The sequence below is a fragment of the Onychomys torridus genome, chromosome 5 (genome assembly GCF_903995425.1).
Source record: "Onychomys torridus chromosome 5, mOncTor1.1, whole genome shotgun sequence".
NCBI lineage: Eukaryota > Metazoa > Chordata > Mammalia > Rodentia > Cricetidae > Onychomys > Onychomys torridus.
In genome coordinates, this window is record NC_050447.1 from 64,570,152 (window position 1) to 64,589,596 (window position 19,445).

General features: G+C 41.3%; 1 pseudogene; it reads left to right on the forward strand.

The window, feature by feature from the left end:
• LOC118584592 overlaps positions 1-19,445 on the forward strand; it is a 124,447-nt pseudogene that overhangs the window by 4,523 nt on the left and 100,479 nt on the right.

Here is a 19,445-nt window from a genome sequence, read left to right on the forward strand (position 1 = left end):
AAGCCTTGTCTACCATCCTATATCATCTAGCCAAATGGGAGTCCAGATGTGATCTTAGAACCCTTGGACTCATGGAAATGTGCCATTTAAGCTTTGTGTCATGGTCCCTGTGTTCAAGTTTTCAGAGGAACTAATATGAAGTAAATAGAAGCTTCTAGTAGGTGCTGATTTCAGCTAGAGTAACTTGTATTTTTAAGTTCATTAAAAATAAACACAGCTTGGGTTGCCAACAAATCACACTACTCATATGATTAGATTTGATGTTTACTGCCCCTTGGAGTGAGATGTTATTTCATAGACTTCATTGTGTGACTTTGCACTGATTTAATGGGAAGGGCTAGTTTGTAGTATTTACATGCAGATTTCTCCCATTCATTGTGGAACATACATTAAGCCAAATGAGTAGCAATGTCGGGGAGTGGGACAGGATTTTCCTTGAAAACAGAGATACCTCAGAAAGTGTGTGTGTGTGTGTGTGTGTGTGTGTGTGTGTGTGTGTGCGCGGTGGCAGTGGAGGGGGGGGCACATGACATCTACCAGAGACAGAGACAGCATGCAAGTCACTGCTTCTTTTGTTGCCTGCTGCTGGAGACATTGGAAAGGGCATTATTTAAAAGTTTCCAGATATTTTCAAAAAATGGATTCATCTGCTGTTTTTGTGATACATCTGGATCCAGCATCCATTAATTTTTATTTTATTATTGTTATTATTATTATTATTATTATTATTATTATTATTATTAGAGACAGGGTTTCTCTGTGTAGCTTTGCGCCTTTCCTGGAACTGGCTTTGGAGACTAGGCTGGCCTCGAACTCACAGAGATCCTCCTGGCTCTGCCTCCCCAAGTGCTGGGATTAAAGATGTGCACCACCACCTGGTCCATTAATTTTTATTAAACAGTTGAGAACAAAATGAACTTATATTTTAATAGAGGGTGGGATGAGGGTATAAACAAGTAGAAACAAACAATTTCAGTCAGAGAAAAGGGTTATGAAGGAAACAACCAAGGAGAGAAGACAGATAGTGGAGCTGGGGAGGAGCCCAGTCTGTAAAGTACTTGCCTTTATGTGCACGTATTTAGCATGTACAAAGCCCTGGGTTTAATCTTCAGTACAATTAAAAGTACCAAACAGAAGAATGTAAGCCCAGTGACCACTAGGGACAGGCTGGCAATTGCTCAGGAAGAAACAGAGGTACCAGTGAAGCTAAGTTGGTCCCGGCTTACAGAGAAGTCTATTGTTTGAAGCTTGGGGAAAGGAAGGAATGAAAACAAATATAATTATAGCTTATGGTGCTGAGGGACTGAGGGTACCAGCATCCCATAGGGACTACAAGACTGGAGATGTAGGGAGAAATTCAGGAGCTGTATTGTAACAGTGTTCAGTTTCAGTCACTCACCCACTACCTGGGGACACCCCAGTTATACAAATCTGGAGCATTAGGATCAGTTTAGCATTAGAAAAATGATCATGGAAGCCAGCGAACACACAGGAGGCATTTAAGATATAGGATGCGGACTTTTAATTTCACAGACACAAATAAAACACAGACCGCTGAAGTGGTCATGATGTAGGAGGATAACCAGGAGAATGTGATGCTGTGAAAGACAAGGCTACTACACTGTGTGGGACTGAGAAGTTGGGTGCAGATTTTATCATTGAAGTTACTGCAAAATGTTTAATCGTTGATAAGGAAGCTCCAAGTGTAGGGCTGTGTTCAGCAAATACTTCCTGTGAACACCGAGAAGTCAGGAAAAGCCAGAGTTTGGGTCTGGTTCTCAGTTCTGCTGTGTGCTAACTGCTTGGCCTGAGACCCTTTGGGGAAGCAACTCTGAACGCATCATCTTGGAAAATGCTTTACCCCAGCGTATTAGTCAGGTTCTCCGAGAATCCAGTACTGAGAGAAAAAGAGAGGGCGTGGTTATTATAAGGAACTGACTCACATGATAATGGAGGCTGACAATACTCAAAACCAGCGGGAGAGCTGGCCTTCTGGAGACCCTGGTTTAGCTTCAGTCCACCCCCAGCTTGAGGCTTGAGATCAAGGAAGAGCTGATGTTTCGCTTTAAATCAAAGGCAAGGAAAACCTATGTTCTAGTTTGAGGGCTGCTGGCAGAGGAGTCTGCCTTCCATTAAGAAAACGCGCAGTAAAGGAAACTATCTATGCCCTTGGTCTATTGATTTAAACGTTAGACTCATCTGGAAACAACCCAGCGCAACGCTTCACCACACACCTGGGCCGGTTCGTTGAACCTTATATAAAGCCAGCCATCACACACAGGCTTAATAATGTCTTGTTGGGGATGTTTCAGAAAAGGCTCTTATAGATGTATTTCTTCAAAAGGCCCCTTAGCCAAGTACCCTCCACAGAGCAGGGTCCAAAGACTCAAAGATAACCGATTACAAACAACTGGAACAAATACTTTTTCAGAACTAATTTAAACATGTGTTTCGTGTTGTAATACTACAGCGAGTGTAAACAGAGGCTAAGCTGACAGGCACAGTGAGCCACTGGTGGGTGGGGTTGCTTTTGTTTGAGGTCCCACCCCCGCCACGGGTCTGTGAAAGATTATCTTATTTCACCTTTAGGACAAGGGGAAAAGCCGTGCCTCAGGCTTAGAGGACTGATCTCCCTCGCTATGCCTTCTGATTGTCGGCTTCCCTTCCGTAAACTCACCATTCTTGGTATCTAATTCCTCTGGTATTTGGGTTTTCTCTTCCTCTATACTAGACACGAGTGCGGATGCTCACACACGCCGATAGGTGGCAGCAACCTTCTGAAACAGCCGCAGAGGTAGCACAACCTTTCACACAAGCGCTTGAGACTTGGGGTGCAGCCCAGGCGAGATGGGGTGTTAGCGTTCACACAAGCTGCCCGCTTTTCCTCTCCAAAGAAAAAAAGTGATGCTGCCCGGCGCCCATTAAAACATATAATTTTAAATAAAACTAACACTCACGGAACGATTCCTATCCTTTTACCTTCTGGTTCAAATGTATTCAAAAAGCAAGTTGTAATCTTCATGATTTTGCGTGTGCTGCCTCTTATCATTTCAGCGGCAAGCAGGAAGATAGAACAGAACGACGCATTTCACCATGGCTGCAATCAGTGAGATGCAGATACCCAAGTAGATTTATCGTTCCCTGAACTTTACTTAAAGGTAATTGGTGTGGAGAGATTGAGAATGGACATGTTTGCCCAATTACTGATGTCTTCGCCTAGTAGGAGTGTGATATTGCACAGGCCACCCCACATGCAGGTGCTGAATGCGCTCTTTCTTAATAAAAACAGCTGACCCTGGGGCTGGGAGGGAGTCTCAGCTGATAACGCGCCTGTCTGTGAGCATGAGGACCTGAGCTTGGAACCTCAAAACTCACTTTAGAAGCTTAGTGCTGTGGCACAGGTCTGTAACCCCAGAACTGGGGAGTGGGCAGGTAGAGCGTCAGAGCTTCACCAGTCCTGCAGTCTAGCCAATAGGTGAGCTCCAGGTTGAGGGAGAGACCTCGTCTGAAAAACTGAGATGCAGAGTGATTGAGAAAGACACTGGATGCCAACCTCTGCCCTCTACCCATGCTCACACTCATGCACGCTCACAGGGACACTAATGCACTCATATGAACATATGTACACATACCAAATACACACACAAAAAAAGTTGATATAGATGCTAAGGCCTTTGTCTTTCTACATTTAACATTGCCTTCTTCCTAAGTAGCTCTATAGACTGCAGGGATTCATGGAACATTTTAGAAACCTGAGTCTATGCTGTGGAAATAACCTGAAACTGCCCAAGATAATCATTTAAGTACTCTACTGGCTTGGACAATCCAGAAAAATAGGATAAAGTCTTCACTGCCAGCCAGATTTCACACACACACACACACACACACACACACACACACACACACACACACGGTCTTGAGTACTGATTATTAGCCTTCTTGGCCCCTTTACTGGGCAGCACCAAACCATGGGAGAGAGAGAATACAGTACAAGAGCCATGGGTACTGTTTTCTAAGTACTTTATGTGGATATTTCTCCTAAATATTTTATATGTGTTTTTGAATAGGAAATTCACAGCCATGGCTTCAAATGTTTTAATTTTATTAAAAGAAATGAAATTAAGGGATTCCTTCAAGTGCCTGCTACCCACCTGCAGGTTCTTGGCGTGTCCTTCCAAGGCAGAGATAGGAGGAAGTATTTGTCCTTATTTTCTCCTCTTTTTTGGGGAAGTGGGGTGTTTTGAGACAGGGTTTCCTGGAACTTACTTTGTAGACCAGGTTGGCCTCGAACTCACAGGAATCCGCCTGCTACCACCACCCGGTGGTTTTTTTTTTTTTGTTTGTTTATTTTCTTTATTTTAAATAAGAAACTTTTGCATTTTAAAGAAGCACTATAGCTTGGAGATCATTCTAAACAGATATATAGAAAGATCTCTTATTCTGTTTTATAGATGCATGATAACCTGCTATTTGACAAATCAAAATGTGCCCATATATATATATGTATGTGTATGTAATATAAAATAGTGCATAGCATATATGTTGCATGAATAACATATACATATATTATGTACATAGATACACATGTATGTTAGTTTCCAAGGCATGCATACTAGGCTAGCCTCAGATGTGATACACAGCCAAAGGACCTTAAGCTCCTTGGTCTGCCTGTCTCTACTTCTCAAGTACTGAGATTACAGAAGTGTGCCAACATATCTTATATGTCTTATGCAGGGGATTGAACCCAGGGCTTCACGTGTGCTAGGCAAGCACTCTACCCACTGAACTACATTTATGCCCTCCCCTCCCCCCATTTTATTGCATTCACCAATTTCCCACTAATAAATGTTTAACTTGCTCCTATTTGCAATTCTAAACAATGCTGTAAACAATCTCCAGATACATCTTTTCAACATGTCTCAGGTCATCTATGGCATTAACGGCCAGGAGTGTTATTGCTGTGTCTAAGAGTAAATGTCGTTTTTATCCTCTCTGGCATATATCACAATTTTTATGACTGAGTCTCGCATATTTGACATTTATTCCTATGCATTTATTTCTCACTTCCATCAAATCTTCTGAAAGCATCAATTTTGATTACTAAATTTATATTTTATTACTTTAATATATGATTAGGAGTGGTTTAAAAGTAACTAACATATGGCTGATGGTTACTCTTTGATTGTCAACTGGACTGGATTTAGAATCACCTAGAAGGCACAACTCTGTGTGTGTTTGTCAAGGAGTTACCAAAGGCGCTTTACTGAGAAGAGAAAACCTTCCTGGGATGTAATGAGCACCATCCCACAGGCAAAAGTCCTGGACTGAACAAAAAAGAGAGCGAGCTGGGCACCACCACGCAGCAGCTATTTTGTCAAAATAGGACAAAGGAGCTAAGACTTCACTGGGATTCTAGAAGTTTCACATTTGTTGTTTTCTACTAATACCTTTGTAAACTTTTCTGTCTGTCTTTTGTTTTACCTTTTGTGCATGTGGCATTGAGGTTTGAACCCAGAACCACATACATATTATAAATACTCTACAATGACCTATATGGCCCTACTCTTTTCTCTTTCTATGTGTGGGTGTTACATAAAACATATATAATTTGTGTGTACATTAAACAAGTTGTTTTAAGTGGTATTTTTTGAGGATTTGCTATTTACTGGCTGCATGAGGTTAAGCAAGATTCCCTACTATAGATTTACCTCTGTTTGCTTTCTTTTGTCTCTGTAGTCTTTGCTTTGTGAACGTGTAGCATTGTTCAGAGCAGGGATGACAGGTTTTCATGATGATGTTCACAAACCAGCATTGTGCAGTATTTTCTAAATTGTGCTTATGCTTTGAACAGAACTCTTCCTTGTCTGTGTTTCTGTTTTGTTTTTCAGTCTTAGCAATTAACCCAGGGCCTTAAGCATGCTGGGTAAGTGCTTAACCACTGAGCCACACCCTCAGATCCCCTTGTTTCTATTCCATTTTAGTTTGCCTTTACTTCTACTTGACTATTCATATCTTTGAAAACAAGTTGTTTTGATTTCACTTTTATTGAGCATAAAGTTTTATTTAATTTTGATCAAAACTGACACCTTTTGATATTAGTAGGTAATTCAATATCATTTATAATTATGAATGGTAGAGATATATTCAGCTTAGTGAATGCTAGGCAAACAATCTATGAACTAAGGAACAACCACAGCCTACAATGTATTTCTTAAATCCTAAGCCTTGAAGATTGAAATTACACTTTGATTCACAAGCTACAGAATAGATACTGTGTAGCACGAATCTTAAAGTTATTATTAATAAAATCAAACCTGAGCCAAGTATTGGGGTGAATGCTGGAAGATCAGAGAAGCAGAACAAGCCACAGCCACCTCACCTTGCCAATTCCTCAGCTGATCCTGTTTCCTCAGACTGGAAGCCTCTGTGTCCTCATCCAAATGGATCTCAGCTGAACTGCTGCTAAAAGCCTAAAAGCTTAACCAGCCTAGTTCCTGGTCCTCACGCCTTATATACCTTTCTGCTTTCTACCATCAGTTCCTGGGATTAAAGGTGTGAGTCACCATGCCTGGCAGTTTCTAGTGTGGCTTAGAACTCACAGAGATCCAAATGGATCTCTGCCTCTGGAAGGCTAGGATTAAAGGTGTGAGTGCCACCATTTTCTGGCCTCTATATCTAGTGGCTGTTCTGTTCTCTGACCCCAGATAAGTTTATTAGGGTGCACAATATTTTGGAGGACATAATATATCACCACAATACTGTATTAATAAGCATGGGGATATTGATTTTACTATGCATTTCTTCACTAAAACTCTTGGGTGATAAGGTACATCCTGAGTAGAAGTCATTTATTCATTTATCATTATTTGTATATGTGTGTGCATGTACGATATGGGGGAGCACATGCATGCATGGTATATATGCGGTGGGCCAGGGTACAACTTTGTGGAGTCAATTCTCTTCATCCACTTTTGCATGGGTTCAGAACTGGACTTGGGCTATAATCCATCTTGCCAGCCCAATGAGTGGCAACATTTTAAAAGACATTTTCTTCTCTAAGCAGCAGTAACGTTCAGTGAGCCATTGAGAAACAGATGTGCTGTCATCCAGACTTTGTTGCTCCATTTATAGAAAGAAGGCATGGTTGATTGAGTTCTGATGTTTAAAGAGTGTAAGTTTCTGGGAGTGGTAATTGCCTTCAACTTAAAGTCAATAGTTGCAAATAGCTTAAAGTAAGAGTCAGCCTGTCCTTTGGAGCTTTGAAGCCTGACATGGACTCCTCTTTAGCTATACAAGTCCTAGATAGCAGCAGAAGGCAGCTTGAGCTACAGCAAAAATGTGCTGCTTTGTGCAATCATCTTCATCATGTCCTTCCTGGATCCTCAGACTAACTATTGCAGCCTCTGCCTCAGCATCTGCTGTGCTTTGATGCTATGGACAAGCCATTATCCCTGAACCTTATGAGACACCCTTTGTCAGCTTCAACCTTCTGTAGCTTGATCTGCCCTTTCAAGCCTTGTGGAAATGACAAAAATAGAGCAAACGTTTTGGTCTGAGTTAGGCTTTGACCTAATGGGATTTTATCATCTGGCCTTCTATCCAGACCACTAGAACTTTCTCCATATCAGAAATCATGCTGTTTTGCTCCCCACATCATGCACTATGTTCACTGGAGTATTTATGGATTTTCATTTCCTTCAAGAACATGGCCTTTGCACTGACATCATGGCTAGCAGGTAGAGGAGGCCTAGCTCACCACTCTATGTCTTCCATGCTAAGCTTCATGATTTCTAGCTTTTGATTGGAAGGGAGAGCTGTACATCCCATCCTTTCACTTGAATGTTTAGAGGTTATTGTGAAGTTATTAATTGGTCTAATATTAGCATTGTGCAAACGGCTGGTTGGCAACAGTCAGAATGCATCCTCCTACAGATTAAATTTGTTGTCTTAAGGGGCTGGAGAAATGGTTCGGTCACATGTGCGAGTATGATAATGTGAGTTTCCATCATTAGCACCCACCTTAAAGCTGGCTGTGGTGGCACATGTCTGTAATTTCTGGGGCAGACACAGGAGGATCCATGGTGTTGGCTGACAAGCCAGTATAGCTAATAGGTAAACTCTGTGTTCAGTGAGAGCTCGTGTCTCAAATAATAAGACAGAATACCATTGAGGAAAACACCTGATGTTGCCCTCAGCTTTCACAGTCACACACATACACTTGCATGTACATGCACATACTCATGTGCACACACACACACACACACACACACACACATAACACATACACAAATTTTAAAAATCTGTCTTACGTGGACAGTGGAAATGGTGTCCCTAACAGTCATATTAGTGACACCAAAGATCACCCATTCCAGATCACCACAGCTCATAGAATGATGGAAGTATTTATGTGGCCCAGAAATGCAAAAGGTGCACAAACCATTGGGAAATCAGTGCAGCAGATTTGTCATGAAGATTTAATTTGTGAACAACAAAGAATCTGTGAATTGTGCTGAAGCCAGCTACCCTTGAGCTGTGCTCAGTGGTAACCATCATCTTTTATCCACAGCCCAATTTCAGTTAAGACTATTAGCTCTCTTGCTGCCAAACACAGTCCTGTTAACTGTGCTAATGCTTCTTTTCCCTGGCATGTGAGTTTTAAATGATTAGATTCCCAGTTGACATATGAAGCCATCAGCAAACTTACTGGCCTTCTCAAGTTCCCCTCAGTGTTCTTGTAGCATGTGGTTAGCCTAGGCTAGGTGTTTCCTCTTTCTCCTCTACCCTGCCTCCCTGCCCCTCCCCCTTCTTCATGTTATTTGGCACTTACTGTTTTCCTGTTCTGCTGTGCATCCTCTTCTCAATTGAATGTGGCTTGTTGTTAGCACAGCACAGACTGAGGAGAGAGAAGATCTCCGTGTTTGTGTGGTCAAACTGCTCCTTTTCACTCTACCAGCAGGGTCTGTTGACATAAACCTGTGACTCACCTTTTATCTTCTTAGGTGTCTTCTAAATGTTGCTCTATAGTTGTAGACAGTCTTAGTAAATAAGAAACACAGAGCCAAATACAGAGATAATAGCCAAAGAGATCAGAGCAATAGCCACAACTAACTTTAGCGTACCACCAGAAGTAGCTTCCCCTGAGAGAGCATTTCTTCCTTTCTGACTTGTCTCTTTATTGCCTTTCTGTTCTGCCTTTTCATTGGATCTAAACCTAACCACATGATTTCCTCATCACTGCCTGTCTATACAGACCTCCAGGTCTCTATGGTTGGTACTGGGATTAAAGGTTCATGTCTCCATGCTTGGCTGTGTCCTTGACTACAAAGAGACTCTTCCTGCCATATGACTGGATTAAGGGTGTGTGCCACCACCACCTGACTCTGCTTATGGCTCCCTATGACCTCTGATCTCCAGGCAAACTTTATTTATTAACATACAAATAAAATCACATTTTAGCACAAATAAAATATCACCATATATAGTCTTCTGGTATTGAACATTGCTACAGAGATGTTTTACCCACTCCTATCCACATCTTTACTACAATATGCTTGCCTGGCTTCCTAAATGTTCTTTTTCTTTTTCTTGTTTTTTTTTTTTTTTTTTTTAAGCTCTTTGCTCTTACTAGACTGTAACTTGACCTTGGTTGTTTTGTTTGACTAGTCCCCAACTTGTAGTATAACTGTTTACCATGCACACTTATGTATTTCAATTTAGTTCGACTTTGGCGTATTTGTTGTAATCGATTCTTCTTTGAGGATTCCTATTTTATTTATATGAAGTCTATTTTGTTTGTCATTCATATCAAACATTTTCTCTCCAATGCTTTTAACAATTTATTATCTTATTTTACTCATTTTTATTTCATTTTTATTTCTGTCTTTTCTCATGCTACTGATTCTTGTAATGACTGCTTTTTCTTTCCATTTCTCTAACAGCTTTGATCTCTCTTCTCTCTCTTCTCCAAAGAGCATGTTATAGGACCTACAGCTTTCTCACTGTGTTTTTCCTGAGTTGTCACATTTCTGCTTTTATGGTATTCCTTCTTGTAAGCAATTGTTTCATTAAGACCTCTAAAATAGTGCAAAGTGTTTGGTCACAATATCTTTTGCCTAGTGACACTGTTGCCATGGTAATAATCCATATCAGTTGGAAAGCTTTTTTTTCTCAGATCATTTCCACATCTGTACTCCACAGATCTTTTAAAAATTACTTAGCATTGAGAAACTGGCTTTCATGATGCAGCTAGGAGCTGAAGAAGCAGGTTAGCATTCTAGCATTCACAGCAAAGGCTGCTCTATCCCCATTTCCACAGACGACGACGCCTTCTACAAATTCTTGTTCCTCTTTGTGAGGCTATATTTCCAATTATCTGGCTCTTGAGACTTCTCAGAGCCAGTCTAGCTCTGTCATGTCTTCTGACACCAGCATCGATTCTTCTAGAACACCACATTCATGTGTTCAAAGAGAGATGCCATCTTGCACTGCCTGACCTTGACAACAAATCCCATGTCTCCTTGGCATTTCTTTTCGTGAGGATGTTATTTACTGTTCTCTGAGCTTCTCATTTCCATTGCTCACCACTGGCTTCTGCCTAACTGTGGGTGTCTGAAAATTCTCAGACATTTTGAAGCCTGAAGGTAATCTAATTTCCAAATGTTATGGACAACTGAGTTAACAAGATGTTTTATCTGCTTTTCCAAGAGAAGTGGAGGAAATATTCATTTAAAGATACACTCTGATTAGCTTGACATTCCTGTTCACATGTAGGTTCAGTTTCTTCCAAGTGTTTGTTGAAACTGATTCTGTCATCCTGTTTTCTGTGTCCCCCTTTATGCCACTTCTGACCTCCATGAGCCTTCCTCCTGTCATTCATTATCACAGATAATGTTTCCCATGTCCCACTCTCATTTTTCCTGTCTTGTTACTTTCTAATTTAAAACTGTATCTCTCCCAGCCTTAGTTTATCATGAAGTATGGAAATGAATAGTATATGGACCATGTATTAGCTTAGATATCATTGTAATTGTCTACCCATAAACCTAATGATGATGTTTAGGCCACTGATTAATTTCCAATAATATTCATGCAACAAGGCTGAGCATATAAATGGTGGTTCCTTATTCGGAGAGTCCATGACTTTCTAAAACCACCAGCTTCTTTCCAACATCTATTAAGTTTGTATCAGATAATGAATAAAGCTTACTAATAGGGTTCCTTGAAGTCAGATGACTGCGATGTACCAAGTCTGGTGGTGTTTCTACCAAAGCAGGAAGACAGCAGCAGTGGACTGTACTTCCAGCTCTCTTCTGCCTGTGCACAGTCACAGGATACACCTTCCTCTGACTCCCTCCCTCTGGTGCTGTGAAATGCCACCTGGGTATTTTCCAGTGTCCCTGCTGTGTTTGTGTTCCCTGACCCAAGAGGCTGATGTTTAGCACTATACTGGGAAGTCCAGTCCCTACCCTAGCCCATCAGAGAACCGATCAACTCCACTTACTCTCCATCCTCTCTCAGGTCTTCAGGGCAGCACATTGCTTACCCTTAGTTCTGTGTCTTGTCATTTGGCTTCATCTATATGATTTATGCTGCCTTAAATCCATGTCTCCATTTCCAGGATAGTTTCATATTTGGCTCTAATTTCTGGAATTTGCCTAAATTCACCTTCCAGATATATCCCAATTTCAAGAACAGAAGTCCAGATGAGTGCTCAGCTCCCCCAGGCTTCTCTGCTAACCAGTCCCTCTCCAAGGGTGACTATGGCTACCTGCCGCCGCCCCCCACACACACACTATGTCTACATATCACAGGAAATGGAAACTTGCTTCTTTCACAGATTTGAAATGAAGCTCTGAGGTTTATGTGAGGGGAGATGTATTAACTACTCAGCTCTTCCAGCCCTGAAAGTACATGTAACTGTCTACCTCCTTCCCTCATCTCAGCATCTTGTTTTTTAGAAACAGAGCTCAACTATGTGCAAGTGAAAACCCTCCCTCCTGGATACAACTCTCGGGGGTTAGACATTGCTCTTGTTCCCCCAAGAAAGACTTCACAGTAATAGTTTATCTCCATGACAACCACGGGAGCTAGATTTTTTTTTTTCTGCTGTGTTTTCTCATTTTTATTTTTAACTTCTCATCTAAGATAATCAGTGTTTGAAGTGTACAATGATTTCACAGCTAGGTATTTACTGAGCCCATATTAGGTTAAAGCTCCCTCAGAATGAGACATAGGCTATGTTCACAATCTAGGACCCCTGGTCTAAGAAATTTGGTGACTTTCTTTAAAATTGAGCTTGTCATTTATTGACAGAAATTTTAAGCAAATGAATTTATTGTGTCTTGTATTGAAGTTTTTTGTTCTTTTTGTTCTTACATTTAAAAATTGAAGGCAGTTCTACTGCAAGAAGACCCCAAATGATATGTTTTGTAATATGGAAGTTGCTGCCCAATAGAGCTGAATGAAACTTGGTATGTGTTTCTGTTTATTCTTTTCCTTGGTAGAGTATTGGTCTGTGACTGGCTGAAATTCTCACCTCAGCATATTCCAAAGAGGAAGCATGTCATAGCGTCTTGGTAAAGGCTCTCTTGTATTGGTGGCAAAGCCTCACTGTGGTATCACAGATGGACTGTCCCACTGAGCCTGTTATTTGTGAAATACCTGCTCTCTTAAAAAGCAGCCTGCTGCTCTGTGCTGCCTTCACAAAAGAGAAATCCATTCTTTCCACAAGCAGTTGTCAAGCATAATAAAGAAAAACTGGCAGAATAATTTGGATGGTTGCCAAGTCCAGGTTAATATTGTGTGAAAGAAAACATATGGGACAACAATAATTTAAGAGCAATAGACACCTCCGTCTAGAAGACTGTGGCACAGCCACCAATACACCGTTGTAGTCAGAGGGGTGGAGTGGACATCATGGAGAACTATGGGCAGTCCCAGAATTCTGGGCAAAATAATCCATGAATGGAAAGCAGACATATATATCCAAGTGTCTAACTTCCTGCCAGTCTAATACAACAGTCTCCATTATTCTTTAGTTTCCAAGAAAGAAAAAGTTTTAATGTGTTAGCTAGAGATTTGATGCTTACATATGAAGCATTCTGTGTACATAAAAATACTCTCATTGGGAATTGTGTGCTTTTCCCATGATGTTCTGTTTTTTAATAACGTAATTCCTAAACTATCCACAGACCCAAAGGGCAGAGGGCAAGTCTTTCTTCCTCAGTGGAAGGGAGGGAAGGAAGGAAAAAGGGGGAAGAAAGTAGATGGAGAGAAAAAAATAAGAGAGGGGGAAGAGGGGAAGGAGAGGGAACTATCCAAGACAAGTACTGTCTACTGGCTTTTGATCATGGACCATGTTAAATTACGTCTTACAGGGACTGGAGTGAGGGATCAGCAGAACGACTACTCCTCTTGCAGAGAACAAGAAGTCAGTTCCCAGCAACCACACTGGGTATCTCCTAGTGGCCTGTAACCCAAGCTCAAGGGAGTCAGAACCATTCTTTTGTCCTCCATAGTTACCAACACATGTACACAGCACACACACACACACACACACACACACACACACACACACACACACACGAGAGAGAGAGAGAGAGAGAGAGAGAGAGAGAGAGAGAGAGAGAGAGAGAGTGTGTGTTGGGGGAGGGAGGGATGGAGAAAGCACAGTCAAGAGCACAGTGAGCAAGAGTTGAAATTTGGAGCCAGTTAGCTCAGGTTCATGTGTCAGCTCTTCTATTAGGCTCTGTATCCTTAAGCTTGCTTTTTTAGCAACTATCAACTTGAAGAAGCAATCCTTTCCCCATTAGTTTTGGGGTGAGGTATGTAAATGAATTTGGTTAAGCAAGTATCATCCTTGTAGTACTGGTTTGGAAGGCATACAAATTGCAAAACTGAGGGAGTCTTGGGGAGAAACTAAGGGTTGGGACCTTGCAGCAGGATTAGTCTGCAGAGAGGGACTGAAAAGGAATTGGTGAAGTCTCAGCTATGGGAAACATTTTACATCCAAACCAGAACAGTTGACAATAACATAGGACACATATCAAACACATAAGCACATACACATATCTTACATAGTTCAGGACTCTCTGCCAAGGAAATGATGATACCTCCCAATGAACTGGGAATTCCTACATCAACTAACATTAAGACAATTTCTCATAGACATGCCCACAGACTAACTTGATCTAGAGAATTCCTCAAGTGAGGCTTTATTTGCAAGTGATTCCAGTTTATGTCAATCTGACAGTCTTAGCTAACCAGGGTAAGTGGATAGGTGGATTTCAATTTGAGTAGGCTATACCAATAGCAGGTAGGGAGCAGAGCTAAGCCTCAGGTACAGCCAACCGTTCCCTTGGTGCATACTTCAAGTGAACAGATGGCATGTCTATGAGGGATGTTGCCATCACAATCTTGGAAGTCCTCCTCTTTATAGGGTCCAGGTGAGGGTGCTTAGTGCTTCCCTTAGTCTGGTATGCCTGAAAAGTTCTTGGGCCTGATTCTCCTGATCTGATTTTAATGACTCCATGTGTTTCTATAGTCCCAATTTACCTTTATAAATTTAAAGGTTGGTTTCTTTTTAATTTTAGGGATAAGTTAATTATGAGTCTGTGTCTCCTGGGTGGAGTTAGGCAGATGGTGTTGTTTATATGCTTACCATCACTCTGTCTTTATATTTGTACTCAAAATGGAGCCAAATGATAGCTCTACAATAGAGTCTCTAGGGGCAAGGCACAGCCTGAAAACAAAACAAAACACTGTTCTACCCAAGAGAGAATAACATAGAACAGGGCAATGCCTGACCTCAATAGCTACCCCTCTCACATCATCAAAACTTGATTCCTAAACTCAGAGGAACTTTCTAGTTGGTAAATAATTGCTATATAGGCCAAATGGTGTATCTTGATTCCACACGAATAGGCACTCCTGAGGGCTTGGGATCCATCTAGTTGAATCCATCTGGCTGTTAATATAGATCCCTTATGAGAAAATAACATTCATAAGTACAGTGTCCTTCAGATCTGTGAATTGTTCCGACAATTATCAAAGACGGAGAGGTACAGAAATCTCCAAATCTGTAGTCAACTGAGCACAGTAAAGGTGGCTTGGGATACCTCATAATTGTGGCTGTTATTTGATGTGTCAACAATTTTTGGAAAGACTTTGCCCCAGTATGTGAGTTCTAAGTTTAGGTCATGTCAACACTGAATTGAATTGCAGGAAATTCAGTCAGAGCTTGAGAACTGCTTTCAGAATACTCTTCTAAATGATGGATTCATTGATGTCAAGTTAGTTTCTTGCAATGAGCCACATGAGAGTATAACATGGTCATAGGCAAATGTTCCAAGACAGGGCTGATCTTCCCTCTGTCTCCAAGAACTGCTTGTTCAGCATTTATTGGCATACTACCATAGTGAACCAATGGTCTATGTTATTCAGTGTTTGTTATCAAATAAAAGGAAGAGTTAAGATGCCCAGAGCCTGAACATATTGGAAACTCCTCCCAGTAAATCTAAGACAATGTCCAGTCTGAATTGGGACCAGTCCTCCTTAACTACACTTCTTGTACAACAGCCCCACTTCATCTTAAATTTTGTTCAACTCTTGCATCAATTTGAACAATGCAAAATTCTTCTTTAAAAAAAAATTGGAGCTAGAAAAATGACTCTGTTGGTAAATTTTACTTACCTCACAAGCATGAGGACCTGAGTTCAATCCTTGGCACCCATGTAAAAGCTGGGCTTGGCAAGTATCCCTAACTAATCCCAGGGTTGGGGAAGCAGAGACAAGGTCTCTAGAACTCAGTGTCCAGCTACACCAGCTTAAGCAGTGCTCTCCAGAACCAGTAAGGAACCCTGTCTCAAAAAATAAGGTGGAGAGAGATTAATGAAGATACCGAAGTGATCTCTGGTCTACACACACACACACACACACACACACACACACACACACACACACACCACACACACCATGAAATTAAAATGAAATAAGGCAATCCTCTCTATTAATAAGCCAGGAAAAGCCATCTTGATGTCTTCATGCCAGCTTGTGATAGCTTTTGCATAGTTTTCCCTGTGACCTGTGTAGTTTATGTGGATATATAATAAGGTGCAGGCCTCCTTCACATGTGAGCTTTGGTTGGACTTAAACCATCTTCTAGGAGCTCTACAAAAAGGTCTTCTCCCCCAGGATGCAGGAAACTCTCTTGGGTGCTATGAGTTCTTCTAGATAATTAACCCAGCAGCACAGCTCCCAGCCGGAACTCTCCCTTTCCCCCATGATCCACTCTTTTAATTTTCTCCTAATTTGCTTAATATTTCTGCCTCCCTTACTTATAATTCACTTAAGAGCATGAGCACACATTCATTATCCCAGGGAAGCACTGTTTGAGGACCACCTGACCCTTTTCAAATCCAGTTTTCCAGTGCTCATTTAAAATGGAGACTGGGATATTTCCCTGCCGGTAGAAGTGAGGATTTAGTTGTATTCTTGAGGGATGCTGTTGAAATTTTTGCAATAAATTTGCAAGAACTGACTCATCCGATGTAATGAATCACATTAAGAATTTAATTAGAGCATCAAAGGTGGAGACTCAGGAATAGGAACTGACAGATATGGAGGCTTAAAACCCCAGCTCAGGGTAAAACTTCACAAAGGGATATTGCCTCCACAACACATACAAACACTCATACAGCAATACCTTCTTGCAATTTCTTGTTTTGGCCTAACCTACACTAAAACTGGTACATAATCCTTCCAACCCATCTCTGTATTATTTTTATTTGACTTTAATATATGCATGTGTACACTGTATATCTATATGAGGTTTATGTATTTATGCCTATGTGTTTGACAGAGCATCCTCTTGTTTGTATACTTGCATGTGGAGGCCAGAGATGGACACCAGGAATCTTCCTGGATTGCCCTGTAACTTGTTTTATTGAGACAGAGTCTCTCACTAAACTCAGAGCTTGCATTTTAGCTAGGATGACTGGCTGATGAGGTCCTCCTTTCCCTGCCCTCAACCCAGCATTGGGATCAAAGATCCATGCCTCTGTGGTTGGCTTTTTGAAAATATGAGTGCTAGGGATTTGAACTCAGGTCTTCATGCTTGCACAGCAGGCACTTTCTTCCCAGTCAAGAGAACTCTCTAACCTGTATCTTTAAGTTTTTCTCCATATTCAATGTATCCTGCACTCTGTATCTTCTTCTGTGAGATATATGGCAAGACTGGGTTTAGGTTCAGTGTCAGGCATCCCTAGAAGTTTCCATGATGAAGAAAATGTCTCATGTGTGTGTTGTGCATCAGAGTAGCATGTGGGGGAATTTAGTATACGAAATATGACTAGTGACACAATTGATAATCCTATTCAATCCAGATTAACATGTACTTACTTAATTTTGTGTAGCTAATAGGTGTTATGTTGGATGGCTCATCTGTTGATACACAAACATAAAGATGCTAAAGACAAGATTTGCTTTGCCAGGAGTGAAGCAATAAATTACAACAGACCTTGGTTCATGAGTGGTCATCTTCTCTGTGTATCTGCACTGTCTTCCCTCTGCTTATGCCTGTGTCCATGGTACCTGTTCTTACAAGGACATCAGTCATATTCCATTAGATGCCTGCGCAGTGACTGTATTTTCATTTACCCCTAAAAATACCTTATATCCAAATTGGTTATTGTATGAGCTTTCTGCCCCTGTGGCAGAATATCTGAGAAAACCAATTCAGAGAAGGAAAGTTGAGTTTGGCCTCATGGTTTCAGAGGTTCAGTCCACAGCCACTTGGCCACATTATTTCTGGGCCTGTGACAAGCTAGAACACCGAGTGGAAAGAGAAGAACGTGCTTACACTGTGGCAAACAGGAAGCCTAGGTGGGAACAGGACATAAGCATATTTCAAGGGAAAGACCCTTCCTCTAGCCAGGTCTCCCTTTCTGACATTCCTATCACATTCCAAGCAACATCATCTGCAAATGAAGCCTTCAAAACATGAGTTCTGGGGGACATTCAATGAACAAACCATATCAGTCACATTTTGGGATACTGGGTGTGCAGATTTCAACACATGAACTTCATGGACATAGTTCAACCTCAGCAGCACCTTTGTCAACTCCCAGAGACTTCTCCAGGTCGCAGCAAAGGTGGGTGTTGTCTGTTCCATTTCATGTGTTGAAATGAGATTTGAAAACCAGGGTGACTTTCCATGGTTGCACTTCCTAATGGAGGCAGGTTGGTGATGTTAAGACCACTGTGGTAGGCTGTTTCCTGCTTCCCCTGTCAAATGCTCCTGTAGGAAAGGGTCGATCTGCAGGTCTCTTTCCACAACTTCCCAAGCTCCTCTCTTTCCTCTGTCATCCTCACCACTTCCATCCCTGCTCCAAGCACTTCTTCTGGAAACTTCCTTACCCTTTCCTAACAAGAGAAATACAAAGGACACACAGAGAGCTAACTCTAGATTTAACGACTTGGTCTGAAGACAGCATCCAGGCACTTGTAAAAGCCACCATATTTCATCTGTCTTCATAGTTGAGGATAGTTCTCTCACATCGTACTCTGAGACATATTCAACTTGAGTCCTCCATTGTTCCTGTCTCTCTGTGTTAAATTTGTTTACTAGAAAAAATAAAATATTGCAAAGCTCTAAAATGTATGGCATATTTCAAAAAAGAGCACAATTGTTGTGCCTCAATGTTGGCTGGGTCAGGACAGACTAATAACACTGAAAACCATGCCATTTGGAAGAATCATCATTCCTGAAGCGTTTTTTAATTTCCGAGTCTTTCCAAGGAGTACATCATTCCAAGCTTTACCAGGAGTGCTCTCAGGGCACCTGTGGTATCAAGCATTCCTCTTTCAAGAGAGCACCATGGATTCTACAAGGCACATTCTTTTGTATCACACATTGCCACTGTGGTTCTGTCTCTGATCCCAACATGTGTTCTTACATCGTGTTTAATTTAGGAAGATTACAATCAATGATCAGTCCTAGATCCCACCTGGACTCCTTGTCATCTGTAGTGTGGGAGAAAGCCTTTGATGTGTTTGTACTTTGAATTTCTGAAAGTACTCCTGATTATCATTTATACTTCACAGAGGCTGAGACTCCCTCCTGTCCACAAACTTCCTCTTCTCCTAAATCATCTCTAATGTTTAGGAAAATTATTTTTCAACGTGTTCCCCTCATGTCACACACTTTATAAAATTCAACTCTTCACTGTGCTCTTTCTCCACTCACCATCAGCAATTCTCACGGTTCCCAGCTCGTGTGGGACAGTTGCTCCCCCCCCCTTTTTGTTTTTACTAAATTATTTTGAACTATTTTTTTCCTACTCCATCAAGTAGAAGTTTTGTCAGAAGTCATGGGGATAAGAACCAATCAAACAAGTCTCTCCTGCCTTAGCACATCTGCAGCATTTCACATCATGGAGGACATTACA